The sequence below is a fragment of the Camelus ferus genome, chromosome 1 (genome assembly GCF_009834535.1).
Source record: "Camelus ferus isolate YT-003-E chromosome 1, BCGSAC_Cfer_1.0, whole genome shotgun sequence".
NCBI classification, from domain to species: Eukaryota; Metazoa; Chordata; class Mammalia; order Artiodactyla; family Camelidae; genus Camelus; species Camelus ferus.
Window position 1 is genome coordinate 38,941,045 of NC_045696.1, and position 19,688 is coordinate 38,960,732.

The 19,688-nt window shown below is 34.1% G+C and overlaps 1 long non-coding RNA gene across 1 annotated transcript; it reads left to right on the top strand.

Annotated features, from left to right (window-relative positions):
* Positions 1-2,288: 2,288 nt before the first annotated feature.
* On the top strand, positions 2,289-10,883 carry LOC116666578. The gene is made up of 2 exons (XR_004323529.1): positions 2,289-3,103; positions 8,056-10,883. It is a non-coding gene; the product is annotated as an uncharacterized LOC116666578 (long non-coding RNA).
* The last annotated feature ends 8,805 nt before the right edge of the window (positions 10,884-19,688 follow it).

Sequence of the window (19,688 nt, forward strand, 5' to 3'; positions counted from 1 at the left end):
GAATTTTATTGATTTCGTTCTCTCTATAGCCCCCGGAACAGTAATTGTACCTGCTACTTAGTAGATACACAATAAATATTTGTTTATATGAATAAATAGAAATGTTAAAATTAGTCTTATTTGGACATACTTGTAAGATTGAACTCTTACAAAGTAGCTGAAATTATTATACATTGTTTATTTAGAAAGCAGTTTCTTACTAATATATTTAACTCCAGTGTGCCTTTCTACCAAAAAATTCCAGTAAGGATAACCAGAAGTTATATGTTAGAGAAGATTTTAATACCTACCACTACCTTATATTAAATTATCCACCCACTCCCCCTGCTGGATGATATCCTTCTCTTGCCATTTTTCCCCTTTTCGTAAGAAGGTGTCTATTGAGAAAGGCTGGAAACAAAGGCAAAGAACTCTAGGAAGCAAGGAAGTGGTAGAGCTCAGAAAAGAACATTAAGAACTAACCTTGGTGCTGAAAGAGTAATGACATACAGAAGAGCTGAGAACACCCTTGAAACTTCTCAGTACTCAAGATCACGTATCTCAAGGAAAACCCTCCTTACTTTTCCTCTGATTCTCGAGTTGGAATTTGAGGTTGCGTGCTATTTGGTTGGTAAATAAAGGAGGGATTTGGGGTAGAGAAATATCTTAAGGTAGAACCTTTGTATTTCTCTAAATCAAACTTAAATTGATAATATCTAAAGTAGATTAATTTTTTAATTTTTGCATTGGATTAAGTGCTGTGACTGCTTTGGTTAAAAGTACAGCATTCAAAACATGGGTCTAATTAGTAAAATATACAGTCTTGCTTTTTGAAGTAGAAATTAATTTTACAAATTTGGAGAAGTCTCTTTCTACTTCGAATAATTAACAATTGAATTTTAACCAATTTATTTAATTGTGACATCTAAATACTTTTTAGTGAAAGAAAAAGTGGTATCTGATGCTATAAGGATATAGACTATTATATTGCTAGTTTCTGTATTTCTGTATAACCTAGAATGCCAAATTTTTCTTTGAAATTTGTCTAAAATTTTGGCTTCTTAATTCGAACTGGACATCTGACTAAGTTCCAATTAGTGTTTCATTTGTTAAGTTTGTTTTTTATTTTTTGCAATATTTTTAAAGCATGTATGAAATTAAAATTACACTTAGCCTTCTTTTCTAGTTTTAGAGAGAAAGGTAACGCTCAGTGATACTGAGTGTTGACCATGGTACTAAACATACAGTAAACTCTGATGTTCAGGTTTTGATTGTGTTATTGTTCTTCCCATGTGTTCATTGACTCAAGTCTCTGGCGTGACATGTGTGTGTTTTTGCTTATTTACTGTGTTGTGAGGAAGACGTAATAAAACAAGTAAATAGATGTATAAAATGTCAAAAAATAGAGGAAGATAATAAAAGAAAGGATAGCGAGACATGGTTCCTCTCTGACATCTAATTGAAGTCAGGGAGCAGTTCATGCAAAGGTTCAGAGGAATAGCTTTCCAGATAGAGAGCCCAGCAAGTGAAAAGACTCTTGGATGAGAATGTGCATGGTGTGTTCTAGAACAGCAAGGCGTCCGTGCTGGCTGGAATAGAGTGATCTAGGAGGAAATTGTAGGAGATGAGGCCACTGAGAAATAACCAGGGGCCATGTCATGTAAGGCCTTGTAGAACATGGTGAAGACTTGGGCTTTTATTCCAGTTACAGGTCTTATGACTTATTTAAAAGGAAAGGTAGAATTTAAACATTTGGGAATTATTAGGAAAAGATGCAGGGCTTTTAGTAGGGTAGTAATACCTACACCAAAGGGGAAGGATTTCTTCCTTGTATTACTTGTTTGGGACTGTGGTCTGATTTGGGACTGTACGTTTGTGATTAAATCAATACATTGATCTTTCTTGATTTAAATATTTCAGTTACTGATGTTTTGCCATTAATATAGATGATCCATAGTTTGCTTTGAATAATTGTGTATCTCATGATGTTTGTCTCTGTCTTCCTATTTTAAAACAATTCTGTAAGTCATATTCTTAGTCTAACAAGTAATTCCTTAGAGATAAATTTTTTTTTATTAGAGGCAAATTAACTCTTTTAAAGGTTGTTTAGTACATTTTAAAATCATGCTTCAGCACACCAAAAGGAACACTAATCATTCAGAAAATCTATTTTTATATACTAATTGCTATTATACAATTACATTTTGAAAGGAAATAAGTAAATCAGTAACATGTTATGAGAAACTATCAGTCTGAATCTTTGAAAAAGATTATTTGATACTCTAAAAATCCTCTGCATCTTATTATTTTAGTTTATATAATTTAATTATTTATAAAGTAATGTCACAATAAAGACTTAGGTTTACTCTCTTAAGAATAGAAAGACAATGAAAAGATCCTGTTTTATATAAATATCTCAAATATTTAATTTTCACAGTAACACCATATTAGGCCAATGGTAACATTCCTCCATTTAACAGATGCTAAAACTAAAGGAAGAAGAGTTAATAACATAACCTCTCCAGGTTTCTGAAGCCAATAAATATAAAGTTGTGGTTGAAATCTACTGGGGTTTTTTTTGATTTTATCAATTTACCAAAGTTATAATTATAGGTTTATACCTCTAGATATCAGATTTCACTTTGAATAAAATCATTCCATCCTATGGCTAAATTACAACCCAAGTCAAGCATTTCTAATAAATAAATGCTATTGAGTCACTGGGGCAGGGCAAAAAGTAGGATGGCGTACTCTATAAAACTCTTCCACTACTGGGAGAATAACTCAGAGTATGTTTTGTTAATGTCAACCTGAATAATATTCCTTGAATAATATCTTTTTAATGATACACTCTTCCAAGTGTCTATATAAATTATGAATCATTTTCTCATGTCTTGCTTCTGAGCACTCAGACTTTTATATCCTGTATATATTCAATTGCAGTACTTAGCCAGTTTTTCTCAGATATGTTACCAGAAAATATTAATTTGTCATATGAGAAAATTATAATTATTCTTACAGTTTTATGATGTAATGAAATGGGTATTTTTTTATGAATTTTATTTCAGTGCTAGTGATGCCATAAAAGGAGAAGGATTGCAAGAAGGTGTAGACTGGCTTCAAGGTACATCACCAAATACTGTGCATCTTCAGCCTTTATTTCCTTTCCATTCACATTTTCTTTCCTTTTTTACATTTTGTTTTTATTATATCACTGCCTTTTTTCCTCTTGTCTCCATTTATTTCTGCTATCAGAAAAAACAATACAGTAAGTATCCAATACCTTGCTCCATTTACTTCAATTACATCTTTATAAAGAATTTATTTAAATAAAGTGCTTACATCAATATACATGACAACTCTAGGAAATAACTTAAATTTATGGCAACAAATTTCTTTCGGATCTGGTAATAGAAGCACATTTGAAGTTTGGGACATATTTTAGACCTTACTATCAATAACTAAAAATAAATCTGCATGGCATGTATGTATCTTTTACAAATCATGCTGTACTCCACATGTAGCTCCATTTATACATGGCATGTTTATGCAACTTTTAACTCTCATAGTTAGTATTATATATACTGATGTTCTGTTAATGTTTTATATATCACAGTTCTATTTGTTATTCATCAAAACAGCTGTCGTGGGTTGGTACAGGCTTACTCTACCAGGGAAAAAAATTAAGATACATCATTTTCCCTAAGGTTACTTTGTCTTCAACACGGAGGAATAGCTTGAAGCACAATGACTCACACAGAGCAATAAAACATGAATGTTAATGAAACCAAGTTTTGTGGGTCCTTCTTATTACAGGACCCTGAGGATCAGGCAAAAAACCTTCCGTTTGTGGGCAGAACAGCTGAGGGTGATTTCTATTAGGAATCTCCCTGGCCTGAACAAGAGTGAACAACAAGAGATTACAAATTCTAGTTACAGTCTTGTGGCTATACATTTATTTTTTTCTATACCAACCTTACAATTCCAGTTACATGTGATTTTTTTTCTCTTCTGTATGTCATCGTGGATCTAGGGGCACCCTGCTTGCCCACCACACATAAAGAGACAACATCTCTTTGGTTCAAAGTGCTAAATGTGCATCTGAGAAATATTTCTACATTTTATTAGTAAAACATGGTATTTTAGTTGCCTGCACAGACTGTTGTATTTCTCTTCCATTTGTGTTTGTGTGGTCATCATGCCATTTACCATTAAACTGCAGAGAACTTTCTAGTCGTATTTTACAATTAAGTGACAATTAAGAACCTCTGGTGGTTCTCAGAACTAGTGGGATTTTTCTGTCAACATACCAACTTAGTTTCTTAGACTGCTAAAGAAGTGGTCACAGTGGCCACTTTATGGGACCGATTGCCACAAAACACAGATACGTTACAAAGGAACATTCCAGAGAAGACACCAGAAGCATGTTTTCAGTCTTTGTTTACTATTTTATTATTGCTCACAGTGGAGTACAGCATAGATGGAAACCCCACTATTACTCCTGATAAAGTAACTGAAAGCAGAGTGCTTACTGAAAATAGGTCACACACACTCTCTTTCTGGTTTTATTTTGTCTGTAATAATGAGGCCACTAGGTGTCAGTGACGATCCAACATCACAGTGCCACTTGCCAACTCTGGTCTTCTTACCTAATCTTTGCATCTTACCTCCCAAGTATTTGTAAGAAGGATACATTATTGGAAATACTTCTGTGCCCTTATGTTGCCATATTATTTTATGTACCCTTTATAACAGTTCTCTGCAAGGTAAGTAGTACTATCCCCATTTTGTGTAGGCAGCATGCAATGGTAGTAAAAGGCACTTGGGCTTTTATTTATTCCACTACTTATTAGTTACTGACATCTCTTATTATCTTACAAAGATAATTTTCTTCATATGTAAAATTTTAAAATGTCAAAAAATTGCTGTACAGATTAAATGAAACGCTGTATGTGTTAAAGTGCCTAGCATAAGAAAGCATTCAATAAATGTTAAATTCACCCTTTTACCGAACTGCTCTATTCAGCAGAGGAGGAAACTTAGTATGTAGATTTAAAAGTTTATCAGTTTGTTTTGAGTAAGAGAGCCTTTGTTCATAATTTCTATGTAATAGTAAATAGTTTACATTTTTGATACTCCTGTCTCTCTTGATTTGGAAAGAGGTAAAAACCTGTTTTCCAAAATAAATAGCAGTTAATACAGGAGACTCGTCTGTGCCTATAACTGTTAATTTATTAGATAAAGGTGTTTTTTTTTATAAATCTAACTGTAAGTGTATTCTGAACTCAAATCTCTTCATTTTGCCTGCAAAAATTTGAAATTTCCTAGGATGGCGAACAAGAAGGCCTCTGGTTCATTTTGGACCGATTTAACCTTATTATTTTCAGTTTAAGTTTGGAAAATTTGGAGTAAAATATTAAATGACACATTTTGTACCATGATTCCATTCTCTTTTGGAAGGAGTCTCAATAATTACCTATGCATTACAGCCCAAACAGAAGAACCCCTGAGCAGGCAGACTACAGAGTATTTTTTAAAACTACCAGGGAATATACATAAAATATTACAGAGATATAAATTGTTTTCTAGCTCTGAAACTTTCAAATGAGATATTTATAAAAAGAAATCCTGCCACATGACTAATGAAACTTACTCATTTTATCACTTTATGGGACAAGTTATTAATGCTTCCAGGTTTTAATATAGGACTTCTATAACCTATGCATATAGGTGTTCCAATGAGAGACAGAGGATTGAGCACACACTTTGTTTCATCCCCTCCTCAGATCTCACTAACAGTAAAGAGACTTTTGTTTTAAGACATTAATCCATGAGGACAAAAAGAATGGGAATGACAAAAATGGCAACCAAATTTGGAAGCTGAATATCTGAAGAATGTTGAATAATTTAACATACCTGAGAAAGCTGAATTCTAAGCTAGCCCTGGAGAAAGCTGGAAAGCATCCTAATTTACATTGCAGATCCCCTCAAAGGCTCAGAAATAGACATTGGAAATAAAGATGAAGTGAGACTGAAAGGGTAAGGCAATTGTACATCCTTGCCGCAAAAGAAGGCTGCAGTTTCATTCTTTGCAGAGAGTCTAATAGTACCTCTGACTGGAGAATACCAAGCACAACTGTGTGTGGTGATGCTGAACTGAAAATAAAGAGTGACTGAGAGTTTCATACTTAATACGGTAACTGTCTTCTGCCTTCTCCTGTTTCTCCTAGAAGACACTGTCAGTAGGTAGGAGATAGAAGGTCATCTCTGAAGAATCAGACCAGCCTAAGTGAAAAGACCTAAAGATATTAACACTAGAAATCCTCAAGGAAATGGCTTAGCTAAATACACTAGAATAAAGACCACTTTTGACAAGCCTCACACACATAACAAAATTCCAATCAGCACTCATACAAATGAGAAGATCAAAGGATCACCAGGTATTTGAAGACCAAAACATTAAGAATTATTAGAACTTAAACAAAAAAACAGGTTAAAAGAAGTAGAAGCTCTTTAGGGAGGACATTTCAATAAGCTATTGCAGTATTCTCAGAGAGATAAGAAAAGGTATTGCTTTGGTGAATATGGTCAGGATACTGCTTGAAAAGGAACAAAGAACAAAAAATGAATTCTTGGAAAATAATAAAATAGTAGAAATGGAAAACTTAATAAAAAGAAGATAAAATAGAGGCAAGCTCTCTGAAAAGCAAAAAATGAAAAATTGGAAAGAAAAGAAAGTAAGGAGTCATTTTAGGACGCCCAATATCCAGATAATAGGAATTCTTGAAAGAGAGAACAGACAAAATATAGAGAAAAGATTATCAAAGAAATTAAGTAGTATTTTCCAGAAGTGAATGATGAGTTTTTAGTTGCCAGGTCCCTTGAGAACCCCATGCAGTGGATGAAAATATTTCCACCCCAAGGTTCATCATGATCAAAGTCAACACTGAAGACAGTGGAAGATTCTACAAGCTTCCTGAGAAGAAACAGGTTTCATGTAAAAGATAAGGAAACAAAGTAGCATAGACTTCTCACCAGCAATATTTGGAAGCAATGCCTGGAAAAGTCTAAGGAGAAAATAATATTCTTGGGCAGTATCAGTGTATTGTGACTATAGAATTAAGACATCTTCAGCTGTGTAAAGTCTCAAGAGTTCACTTTCTGTACCTTTTACTAAGGTAGCCACTGAGAAATGTACTCATCAAAAACAAATGAATAGACCAAGAAGAAAAAATGTGGAACCATGAAATAGAAAAACCTGCACAAGAGAGTCGGGGAAGGAATCCCAAAAGAACAATAACGGAGATCCTAGAATCCTAATGAAAGCTCTCATACGAAAATAACTGGGCAAGCATGGAGAAAAACTGTTTCAGACTAGAGAGTTTTGCAAGACTCTAAGGGAGAGTTCTTCTGAAATTGATCAACTAGGTAACATGCTTCATAATAGTAAAAGTTGAAACACTGAGAGTAGTGGGATTGAATTCACGTTAAGTAACATTAAAAAAACCCAAAAAAACTAAGATAGGGTTGGGGATGCAGAGCATTCCCTAACTGCAAGAAAAAAAAAATGTAATAGAAGAAAGGAAAAGTAACCAGGGCATACCACTGTCTGGGCTGTGAATAGTATGCATATAGGCATCATACTGATGACTGCATTAACGTTAGGAAAATGGGACTACTAGAAGCATCATGAGAGTGGCAGAACAACAGTATATGAGTGTTTGAGAACAGGAGCCTCATATTACATTGAAGGGACTGATATTTCAAGTAATGATAAAAGCTTATTATTTAGAGTTACAGAGGTAATCACCTAAAAGAAGTTGGGAGTAGGAGAAAGAGGAGACGAGGCAAAGGACTGCTGTTTTTCATTATAAGCTTTGTAGAACTAGTTAACTTCAACTAGGTGCATGTACAGTGACAAAAATAAAAACTATAGCATGAATTGTGTTTTGAAAAAAAAAAAAACAGGTGTATGTATAGGTTTCTACCATGTTCTTATAGATTTGTCTTGGATTACTTTAGAAAACATTTTGCTCTGTAGAGACTGATGATTTTTTGTTTGGTTTTTGTTATCAGATCAGATCCAGGCTGTGAAGACATGAAAAGATAGTATTTGGAAACCTCAACAATTTTCAATTCAAGGAATATATCTTAAAGCAAACTGAACTTTAAATTTCTTAAAAGGTGTTTGTACATCTGAGAATACTTTATAATCTTCTGCTTGCATTTATGGACTCTGAATGAGGTTTTTAAGAACATAGGACTTCAGGTATGCTAATCTGGCCATTAATTATACGAAAATTAAATTTTTCCTCAGAAGGGCTCCCTCCCCAGAATTACCGACTTCTTGTTAAAAGTCTGCATTTGATTGTAACTAGAATGTTTAAAGTCAGAGTTATAAGCCATCTCAATATCTCATCATGATTTATGATACCTTTAATGCATTTTACTTTTTTTAATTGTCTTCTAAAAATTTAGTTTATCATATGACTTTTGTAGTATGATTGTGCTTGTGGAAAAAGAACTTTAAATATTTATAAGGGACCATTGGGTAATTAATATATATTAAAGTTTTTCTATATGTCACCACTAATAAAACATAAAGTAAAGTGTACCAAGTAGGATGCTTTGTATGCTAAAAAGAATAATGGTGTGTTACTATGGTATTTGGTGTTTTACTGTCAAACATTTGTAAATTACCTGAAACCAAGTTAAGCTAAATTTATCCAGTGAATATATATGAAACATCTCTATACCTATACTAGTTTGGCATTTTCCTAGGCAATGGTGATACAAGATAAATGAAACATATTCCTTTTCCTTAGAGTACTTAAATTTGAGGGAGAATTTGAGAATCTTTTCATTCATAATTTTATTACATTGGCTGAATGAAAATACTGCATCTTAAGATTAAGAAGTATAGAAATGAATTAATGTGATTCTTCACAATTATTACAACTTACTTCTTCTTTCTTCTGTTAAAATGTCTCCAGTTTACTGCACTACTTTGTTAAAATAGACTGTGACTCACCAACTATGTTTTTCCTGAGCATAAACTGCTACAAAAATGTTCTTTAGAATTTTAAACATATCTCTGCCATTTACTGTATGCAAATTGTGTTACTTCTCACAACTTGGAGACTACTTACAATTATAAACTCTAAATAGAAGCTTTCATTTCAAATTAATCACTGGGAAACAGTATACTGAGCAATGGTGTGAATCCTGAAAAATATTACGTATAAGGAAAAACTGTAATATCAGTGTGTAACCTCTTAAATATCCTTAGCTGTGAAAATGATAAAAATAAAAGGGAAAGGGTAAGTGAGTAATAAGGATGTGTTATAGTAACTATGGTAGTGGTATTTTCACAGAGATTGAATAAAATAATTTTAAAACTACAGTAAAAATTCTGTAGTCCATTTTCTCTTAGTGCAGAAATCCCAGTGATTTAGAATTTGGCAAATTGAAAGTTATCCAGAATGTTCCAGTGAACCAGCATTTTAGCTAGCTTTCTCTCATAAATTGTTTTGATGAGGATACAAAGTGAGTCTCGAATTGCCTCAGATATAAAAAAGGACATGAAGATGAAAACACTGACTTTAATAAAAAAAATTAATATTATGTAACTGTTTTAGGAGGATGGAGAAAGGGGTGTTTTAAGAGAATTCAAATCTCATCTACAGTAGGTAACAATAATAATAGCTATCACTATATGGTCACTCTGTTTTGAGCAAGATATCATACATATGTGGGATTTTGCATCATATAATCCTCACAATAACCTCATGTAGTAGATTCTAGTATTTGTTTTGTAGAGAAGGAAACTGAGGCCTCAAAGTTTATTTGTTAAATGTCACAAAGCTGGTAAATGATGCTGAGATTCAGAACCAAAAGTTCTGTTTAAAATGGGTGATTCAAGAGCTAAGAGTGTTGCTGATTTTAGAAATATAGAGCTGTCTGCCATAAGAACAGCTAAAAGGTTGGGAAAGTCTCACTGCAGTGGGAGACCCGAATGGGGCTAGAGGAGGTCAGGAACAAAGGACTACTGGTTTTTTTTGTTTTTTGGTTTTTTGTTTTTGCTTCTTTTAAGTCTATTAACACTTCAAATTTTAAACTCTGGGAAGAAATGACTGATAAAAATAAAACTATGTTGATGCTAGTAAGTTAATTAGTATTCCATATACTATAGTAATTCACACTTAAGCAAATATTTAGAAGAGAGGGACATACTAATTTTTTCCTTTGTTTCCATGATCTCCAAATCTAGTGTATAGTCTATAATAAACATTTATTCCTACTCTACATTTTCATGTAAAGATTATGTACAGCAAGTTGGACTGCAGTGGTCACAGGATGCCATGTAAGTGTGCAAATGCTGAGGTTATTGTGTTTGTATTTAGCATTATGCAATTAAAATTTATTGCATTAAAGCTCAAGCAAGCTTTTTATTTCATGTTTAGACATCACTGTGTTGCAAAGTGTAATTCATTAAGCTCCACATTTCAATATAACACCTCATAAAATGTTCAAAAGTTAGCCTGTTGTATGTTTTGCATTTAAATATTTATATGTGGTACTATTCAGCCTGTGCCTTATAAACCACAAAAGGGCTGAGTTATATTTGTTTTCTATTTATTTATAAGTTGTCTGCTAAAACTTACAATTGTCTTATTACTTATTTTTTTCCTTTGAAATTTTTGGCCCACCTTGTTGTGATTTCTATAAATAAAATGCAGTTACTCTGAAGAAAACTTAAGGTAAATACATCCTGCATGTAATTCTGGTACATTAAAATACTGTAGCATTTTAACTGACTTTGTACATATTTTCTGCTTTCCAATTACTCCCTCTTGCTTCTTAGTTAAAAAATAAATAAAACCAATATTAAAAGCTCACTTAAATGGATGTTAAAATAGGTTTTTTCATTTCTGGGGCCAGAAAGAAATACTGTAATGGTTGAGAAATGGTTATTGTGTTTAATTAAATGTTTCAAGTAACTTAGTTATTACATTTTTAAAGTGAATCTTTCTCATTAACGATGTTCCTTCTGGGGTCTGCAAGGGACTGCCTCAGGACCATTAGTGCCTCTTCTCTCTGATCACTAGATTTTAATGCCACTCTTAAACTTAAATAACTTGCCTACAGTCACACTGCAAATAAACACAGGACCCCGGATTTTGAGTCTAAACTATCTGGCTCCAGAATTTGTGTTCTTAACCTCTACAAAGTTTCTCAAAAAGGTAAACATTATTTTTAAATGGAATAGAATAATTTGAAATTACTTTCTTAAATAATTAAAGATAAAAAATCAGATGCAAATGGCTGAAAAGTAATGCTTTTTGAAGTCCTTTTTTTCCCCCAGTTAGATCAATGTCTCAGCCCTTTTCCTTCCTTTTGTTTAAATGGGTGGCAACAGATGGGGCAGATTCTGAAACATCAGACATGTTCATGTCTTAGAGTGTAATCACACACAGATTATCTCCAGGCATCAGGCTTGGACTACCAGATTTCTCAGTGAGTTTTACCAGTATTTTGAGGTAAATGATAACTAGTGTTGATAGTCTTGAAATGTGGTAAAATGTGGAAACATTTATAATTCAATTTGTGGGTATGCATTTTAAGTTAAATAACCACAAGTAACAACTATAGCTAAAAATATTTTCTTAATTACAAATATTTCATGATTTTGCCTTAGTGTTCTGAATTTTTGCTATTTGACTGGTGAAATAGCATATATTCATAAATGCCAAGGCCTAGAAATCAGTCTCTCTTCCTCTTTTTCTCTTTCTTATTCTCTCTTGGAAATATTTATGAATTCTTCCAAGTATTTAATGAAATATCATAATGTTATAATAAAATATCACTGAAATAGGTTTACATTTCCTCCAGTTAAGTGTAACCGTTAATGTTGGAGTTAAAGCCAATTTCACATTTAAGCTCTATTTTCTTAGGCTCAGTATAGTGTATGTGTCAGAATGCACCATCCTAAAAGTCACTGAAAGCTCACACTTCACTCATTTTAGTGATCACTGACTTTTTCCCCAGGGCTTTTGGGGGCAGGTTTATAGAAACACCTTGCAAGATACATTATTCTTAACCATGTTGTAGGAGTTTTTTTGTTTGTTTTGTGATACTCTTAAATGTGATACATAAGCTCTTGCCATTTCAGGAAACTTCATTGTCTGTTTGATAGAGATTTTACTGCATTCTTCAGATGTGGGATTATTAGTGTCTTAAATCCTGTTCACTAATTCAGTGAGTTTAATTTATAGATTCACAAAATATCACTTACTATCCCTTTTTACATTGTAAAACCCCAATACTGTGAATAATTTTATTTCATTTATGCATAGCAGGACAAGATTTTTTGAGAGCAAATTTAAAAATTTCCAAGACCCTATATCAATATAGTATCTCACTAATGTTAAAATTTGTTTCTCTAATTTGAAATACATCTAACACAGGACTGTTTTTTAAATGTTAATGCTTTGTTTGCTGATTAAAAGGATGTATTGGTCTCTGTACAAGCAGTGGCAGCTGAAACAAGAGATGTTGAGTCTGGGAGAATATGAAATGGCTCACAAATTTTGTCTGAAACGATATATCTTAAAAGTTAAGAAATCTCTCAGATTACTGGCTTGGTTTGATGCATGGAACTACAGTGTATCTTGGTCATATTTTTAACCATAGACTCTTTTGGGGCCAGGCTAGGTTGTAGATGCTTTGGTATTAATTTCTTTGACAGTTACTGAAGAATTAAGCCATTCAGAAGTTTCCAGGTGACCTATATGAAAGTACTAACATTCAGCTGCCTTGGGCCTACAAAATGGCTGTAGGTTCCAGACAACTGTATGTTGGTGCAACTTGACAATGCCCCGCATCTCTCATTTCCTATTTTGGAGCTTCCTACTTTTTGTCCCTATGCCCCCACCACTACCATTCCAAAACAGACGTAACCCAGCACGGAAACCATTGACAAGTGGAAGATAAGAGCTAATGAATAAATTCTTCCCTCAATCATGGACAGTCTTGAGACTCACTATATATAGCTTGTGGGATGATTCCTCTGATTCTAACAATTAGTCATACTTAGCTGCAGCCAACTCAATAACACCTCCTCATATTGCTACTCTCCTAACCTGCTTCATTCTCCTTTTCTGTGACTTTACTTCCTAATAAAGTAATACAGAAATCTCTCTGCCACAGCAGTGCTTTCTGAGTACCCAGGCTATATCCAACAATGTTCTCAAATTTTTATCAGATTTTTCCTAGGATTTTTTTTTCTTCATTTTTAAAATAGACTTTAGAGCAAATTTAAGTTCACAGCAAAACTGAGCCAAAGATAGAGATTTTCTACATACTACTGCCCCACATAATGCATAGCCTACCCTACTATCCACATCCTGATGCCCTAGGATTTTTAAGTACATAAAAGTCACCCTCAAGTGAGCATATGATAGTTGACCAAAAGCTACCTTGGAAGTTCTGGCTCTGGGTAAGTTGGGATAAGCACACTCTGCCCTACCTCCCCCACTGAATGCAACCACAATACCTGCACAGACTCGCCATTTAAATGCATGGACCAAGGGAAGGGTATATAGCTCAGTGGTAGAGTGCATACTTAGTATACACGAGGTCCTGGGTTCAATCCCCAGTACCTCCATTTAAAAAAAAAAAAAAAACTTAAATGCATGGACCAGCTACTTGAGGACTCTGAGAAGTAAATAACAGATTAAAGAAGACCAGAATTTAACATGCCACAAGACCAGCAGTGAGTTTGCCCATTTTTCTCCTTTGGTAGCCTCTCTACTTGGCTTAAGGCTACTTAAAACCCAGAATTGGGAGTCTGTGCAGACAGAGCTCCAGAGAAATTCTCTAATTTTGGCTCAAAGAATGGGAAGAAAATCTAATGATCAGCAAAAATTAAGGAAATACTCCATTTTCTTTCTCTGTTTTCTTGTGCACCAGCTGCCCAGCAATCTGAGGGTGTCAGCAGCAGCACCAATAGCAGCAGTAGCAGTGGAGAACCCACAGACCCTAAAATTCTGAGGAATAGGAACCTCATTCTGCAATCAGAGGAGCTTTGGTCCCAAGAGGATGTGGTAAATCCCATTGCTTTTGTTCTCTCTGTCTTCCCATTGCTTGGCCCCAGACAGGGACATTTTCATAGGAAGTATATTACAGAGCAGGGTACATAAAGCCCCAGCTTTCTAGCTGGAAGATAAAAAAGGGAGCCCCAGGAACTAGAAAGTATGGAGGAGGTTGGGAGAGGAAGAAGATTGGCAAAGCAACCCCATAAAGTTGTTTATGAACTCTTAGTCTTGCCCTCAGTGTCAATCTGAGCCTAAATAGCGTACAAATTTAACAACTCAACTATGACCCAAATCCAAGATTGGCCGCTGGGTGGCTCACACATGGCCTAGAATAAAACTATAAAGGTTTTTGAAAACAGAAATAACATTGAAATTACAACTCCCTCATGGCTGGTTGGAACTTTTAGCCTCAATTCAAACAAGATGAAGGCCTGCTAAAGCAAAATTATCAACAATCTCCACAGAATTAAAAAAAAGAATCAGACTCTCATAGCATTCAGAATACCCAGGATACAATCCCAAATTACTGAGTATACAAAGCCCATGGAAAACTCACATGGCAGAGAAAAGACGGATGTCAATACCAACGTGACACAGATATTGGAGCTATCTAACAAAGACCTTAAAACAGTTGTTATAAAAATGCTCAAAGTAAGGGTGAATACTCTTGAAGCAAATGGGGAGATAGAAAGTCTTAGAAGATACGACAGATTAATGAAAATTTTAAAACTGAAAGGTAACAATAACTTGAATGAAAACTAGATGAGTTCAATTAAAGAATGAAAATGACAGAGGGAAGACTCCATGAACTTGAAGCAGATTAATGGAAATTACTCAATCTGAATAATAGAAAAAATACTGAATAACAAAAATAGACAGAGCCTTCATGACCTGTGGGTCAATGTCAAAAAGTCTGTATCATGTAATCAGTATCCCAGAAGGAGAGGAGAGAGTAAAGAGCATAAAAGGTATTTGAAGTAATAATAGCGGGAAACCTCCCAAATTTGGTGATGGGCATGGTGTACAGATTTCAGAAGCTCAGCTTGAAAGCAGCTGGGGAAAATTACACATTACTTACAGGGAAACAGCCATTCAGATAACCACTGATAGCTCATCAGAGATCATTGAGGTCATAAAGAAGTGGCACACCGTTTTCAAAGTGCTTTTTAAAAAAGAACTCAATCCAGAATAATATATCCAGCAAAAAATATCCTTTAAGAATGAAGGTGAAATAAAGACACTGTCAGGATAAGAAAAACAAGAGCATTTATTGCCATCAAGTCTGCTCTAAAAGAATTGCTAAAGGAAGTTCTTCAAACGGGAGGGAAATCATAGCAGAAGGAAACTTAAAGAACATTTTGTGTTCTTTAAAACGTATTTGACAGTTGAAAACATTGTGTTATGTCTCCATGTGTGTAGATGTAATATATAATACAACTACAAAATAAAGGGGGAGAATAAAGGTTAAATATGGTGTTTTTCTACTCTTGAAGTAGAAAAATATTTTTCTAATTAGACTGTGAAAAGTGTGTTTATTGTAATATCCAAAGAAGCCACTAAAAGACTATACAAAGAAACAGTCAAAAACGTAAGTGAGTTTAAATGAAATACTGAAATATGTTCAGATGATCCAAAAGAAGGCACAAAAGGGGACGGAGAGCAACTAAGTGTGGAGGGAACAAACAAAACATATAATTGTAGACCTAAATCTAAACATACCAATGTTACTAAGTGTAAAGATACACATACCGATTAAAAGAAAGAAACTGAATGGATAAAAGCATTACCAAACTACATTTGCTCACTAAGGTATAGTCTATAACCCCTCTCGCAACTAAAATGCAAGCTCCAAGAGAGAGCACAATTTTTGTTTTATTCACTGCTGTGTCTAGTGAAAAAAAAAGTGCCTTTAACAAGTGTCTAGTGCAGGGCAGTTTTCTCAATAAATGAATGCACCAAGAGATGAATGAGTTAACTGCAAGTAATCCCGTTTAAATACAATGATATAGGTAAGAAAAGATTACTATGCAAGACTAATCAAAAGAAAGGGGGAATGACTATATTAATATAAGACCAGGTAGATTTCTGAGCAAAGAAAATTATCAAGAACAAAGACGGGCATTACATAATGATAAAGGGTAAAGTTACCAAAAAGATAACAATTTTAAATGTGCAGTCACCTAAAAAATCTTCAAAATACATTGAATGATTCAAAATACAAAGGAAAATAATGACTGTACGGAAATAGGTCATATATATATATATATATATATATATATATATATATATATACACATACATATATATATATATCTCAATATATCAATAATTGATAGAATTACAGACAGATGATCAGCAAGGATATTAATATCATCAAACTGCTAGATTGAAACGACATTTATGGAACAAGCAATCCAATAACATCAGAATAGTACTTTTTCAAGTGTAAGCAGAATAGTCACCAAGATAGACCATATCCTAAGTCATAAAACAAACCTTAATAGATTTAAGACAATTGAAACTGCAAAGTATGTTCTCTAATCATGAAGGAATTAAAATGTAAGTCAACGACACATTTAAACATCTCCAAACACTTAGAAATTAAACACAGTTCTGCATAATCTACAGTTCAAAGAGGATGATTCAAGGGAAACTAGAAAATATTTGTAACAAAACAAAAATAAAAATGCACCACATTAAAATTTGTGGGATGCAACTACAGCACTCAAAGGGAGATGTATACCATTAAATATACAGCATTAAATTAGAACAAAATGACTTAATAATCTATACTTCTGTGTTAAGAAAACTGAAAAAGAGAAGGTTAAACCTAAGGCAAACAGATGGAAAGAAATAATAAAGATAAGGTTAGAAACCAGTGACATTGAGAAAACGATAGAGAAAATCAATGAAACCAAAAGCTCTTTAAAAGAAATAAAGTACCATAGCTTTGAAAGAGATTCTAGGCCTTGAATGCCTAGATGGCTTTGATTCATGTATTCTCTTGTCTTCTGATCCTGATTTTGCTATTCGGTGATTCTCACTACTAGAAATAGAAAACACTATTGTAAAACCAGATTTTTGAGGCAAACAATCGGAATTTGGGACACTGAGGGATATTTTTCTAGGGACTTGACCAGCCATGGTAAACTAAGCTTTTTAGAAGATAGATCTAAGAACTGGAGACAGATAGCAAACAGCAGCATTGAATTGTTTCTTATTCTTTCACTGTTTTTGACAACTTGGTGTGTGTAGATACCTATGTAAACACATATGTAGGTATGTATGTTTGAATCAAGGCAGATTTAGGACTAACTGATTAATTCAAGGGATACCCTAAAGTTTCAGAGAACATTCATTCTCTGAAAAAATACTAAGATAATATGTTTTCAGTTGTTAATGAGGTCTCCAAAATGTTTAAAGCTTGGTGCTTTTTGTTTCATATATGCACATTTTGGAAATCTGGGATGGATGGCTATATTTCAACAGTACTGTTAATCAGTTTCATTTTTTGCTGTTAGATGAAGGCCAAATGGCATCATCTTGTACCCTATTCTAAAATTTACAGTAAGGTAAGTAAAGAAAAGTGGGATAATTGAGTAATCACAGTTATATAAATATGCCAAAACCAGAAGAACTTGTCCCTTATAATCAATATTCCATTCACTTTGCAAATAAGTATAGTAGGACAGTCCTATCTTTGTATGTACCAACTTGCATGAGTTCATTTCGCCAGTCAAAATAAGGTATCAGTGATTAAAATGGGTTCATTGATAGCAAAATAAAATAACAATGATACTAACACAAATTATGATTCATTATACCAAAGTCAATAATCAAATTGAAAACTGTTAAAATATGAAGAAGAGATACAATTTCTTCTCTCATCTCCCTCTTACAATCCATCACCAAAAATCCAGAATCTGACCTCACACCACCTCCACCAGTATTTCCCTGGTCCACGCCACTATAAACTCCTATCTGAACCTCTAAATTCACTTCTTAGTCTCTCTGCTTCCACTCTACCTCAACATCAGTGTTCCCTCTTCACAGCAACTAGTGTCATTTTTCTTTTTTAAAAATAAAACATATCACTTTCCTATTCTTAACCTTCCAACAGATTCTCATTACATGTAAAATAAAATCCAAAACTTACCAGGGCTTACGAGGGTCCTGCCTAACTTATTTTGGCTATATCTTTAGTCTCCTTTGCCAAAAATTACTGCACTTCATCTTACTCCTCAAATGAGCCAAGCTCTTCCTCATCTCAAGACCACTGCATTTGCTCTTTCCTCTACCTAGAATGCCTTTCCCTGGATCCTTGCATGCCTCATTCTCTCATTTCATTCACTTCCTCAGACTTGTCATCTCTGACTATCATATTCAAACTAGCAAATGCACCCTCCTCAATTCTCTTCTACTGCTATATCTTCTTTAAAACACCTTATCATGACCTAATATCATTATATATGTTAATTTACTCATTGTTGGTCTTTCACACTAGAATATAAATTCCGCAAGTGCAGGGAATTTATTCACACACTACATTCCAAGTGCCTCGGACACTGCATGGTATATATTGTGCCCACATTTGTTGAATGAATAAAAACAAGTTAATATTATATGTAATATTTGCCCTGGTCCACAGATTTGGGGGAGCATAATAAAGAAATTAAATTGTAATATTAGTGAAGATTAATATTTGATTATGTTAATCTAAATAAAATATTAAATTATTCAGTGATGAACTATTTTTAATATGTTCATTTAACTTCTATTCCTAAAGATACTCTTAAACTTCTAACCATGAGGTACTGGGTTAGTAGTGTGTGATCTTTTTAGGTTTAGACTGAATTCTGCTTCTTGTATTGTAGGAGTAAGTTTCTAATAGACCAACCTTCCTACAGTTAACTATAAATGCTGACCAACAACAAAAAAATCCAGCTACCTGAAGGTTCTTGAGAATGAACAGGAGCAGGCATATTTTGGAGGAGAATTGAAACTTAGAAAGAGGCACTGGCATGGGGTGATTTTCACATTTGGAGGCTTTTAGCCTGAGGACAGGCCACAGTCACAGCATGGGGTGGTTAAAACTCTGACAGAAAACCTGCCATATTTTTGGCCGTAAAAAAAGAGTACGGACCACGGCACAACCAAAACCACTGCAAAGTAAAGGGAGGAGCACTCAGTAAAGGAGTGCTCCAGAGACTAGGAGTCTAAAATTCTAAGAACAAACTTTCCTGTCTCCGGCTGAGCCTCAAACCATGAACAAACAGGGCAAACTCAAAGCAGCTTTCAGCTAAGGCTCAAATAATTAACTGAGATTTGACCTGATGCCTTCAGTGAGCAAGGTCAAGTTTGCAGTTTGAGTTTAACCAAATTAATGTCCCTGTAAAACAGAAATGGCAACACTCTTTGGAATCAATTCCCTCAGCATAACATTCAAAATGCCTAAGAGATAATCTAAAATTACTTCACATGAGCAACCAGAAAACTGTGACCCATTTTCAAGGAAAAAGATAACGGAGGCCAACACTGAGAGGACTCAAATTGGATGATCAGATAAGGACTTTAAGGCAGCTATAATAATGCAGCTCAATGAGGTAAAGGAAA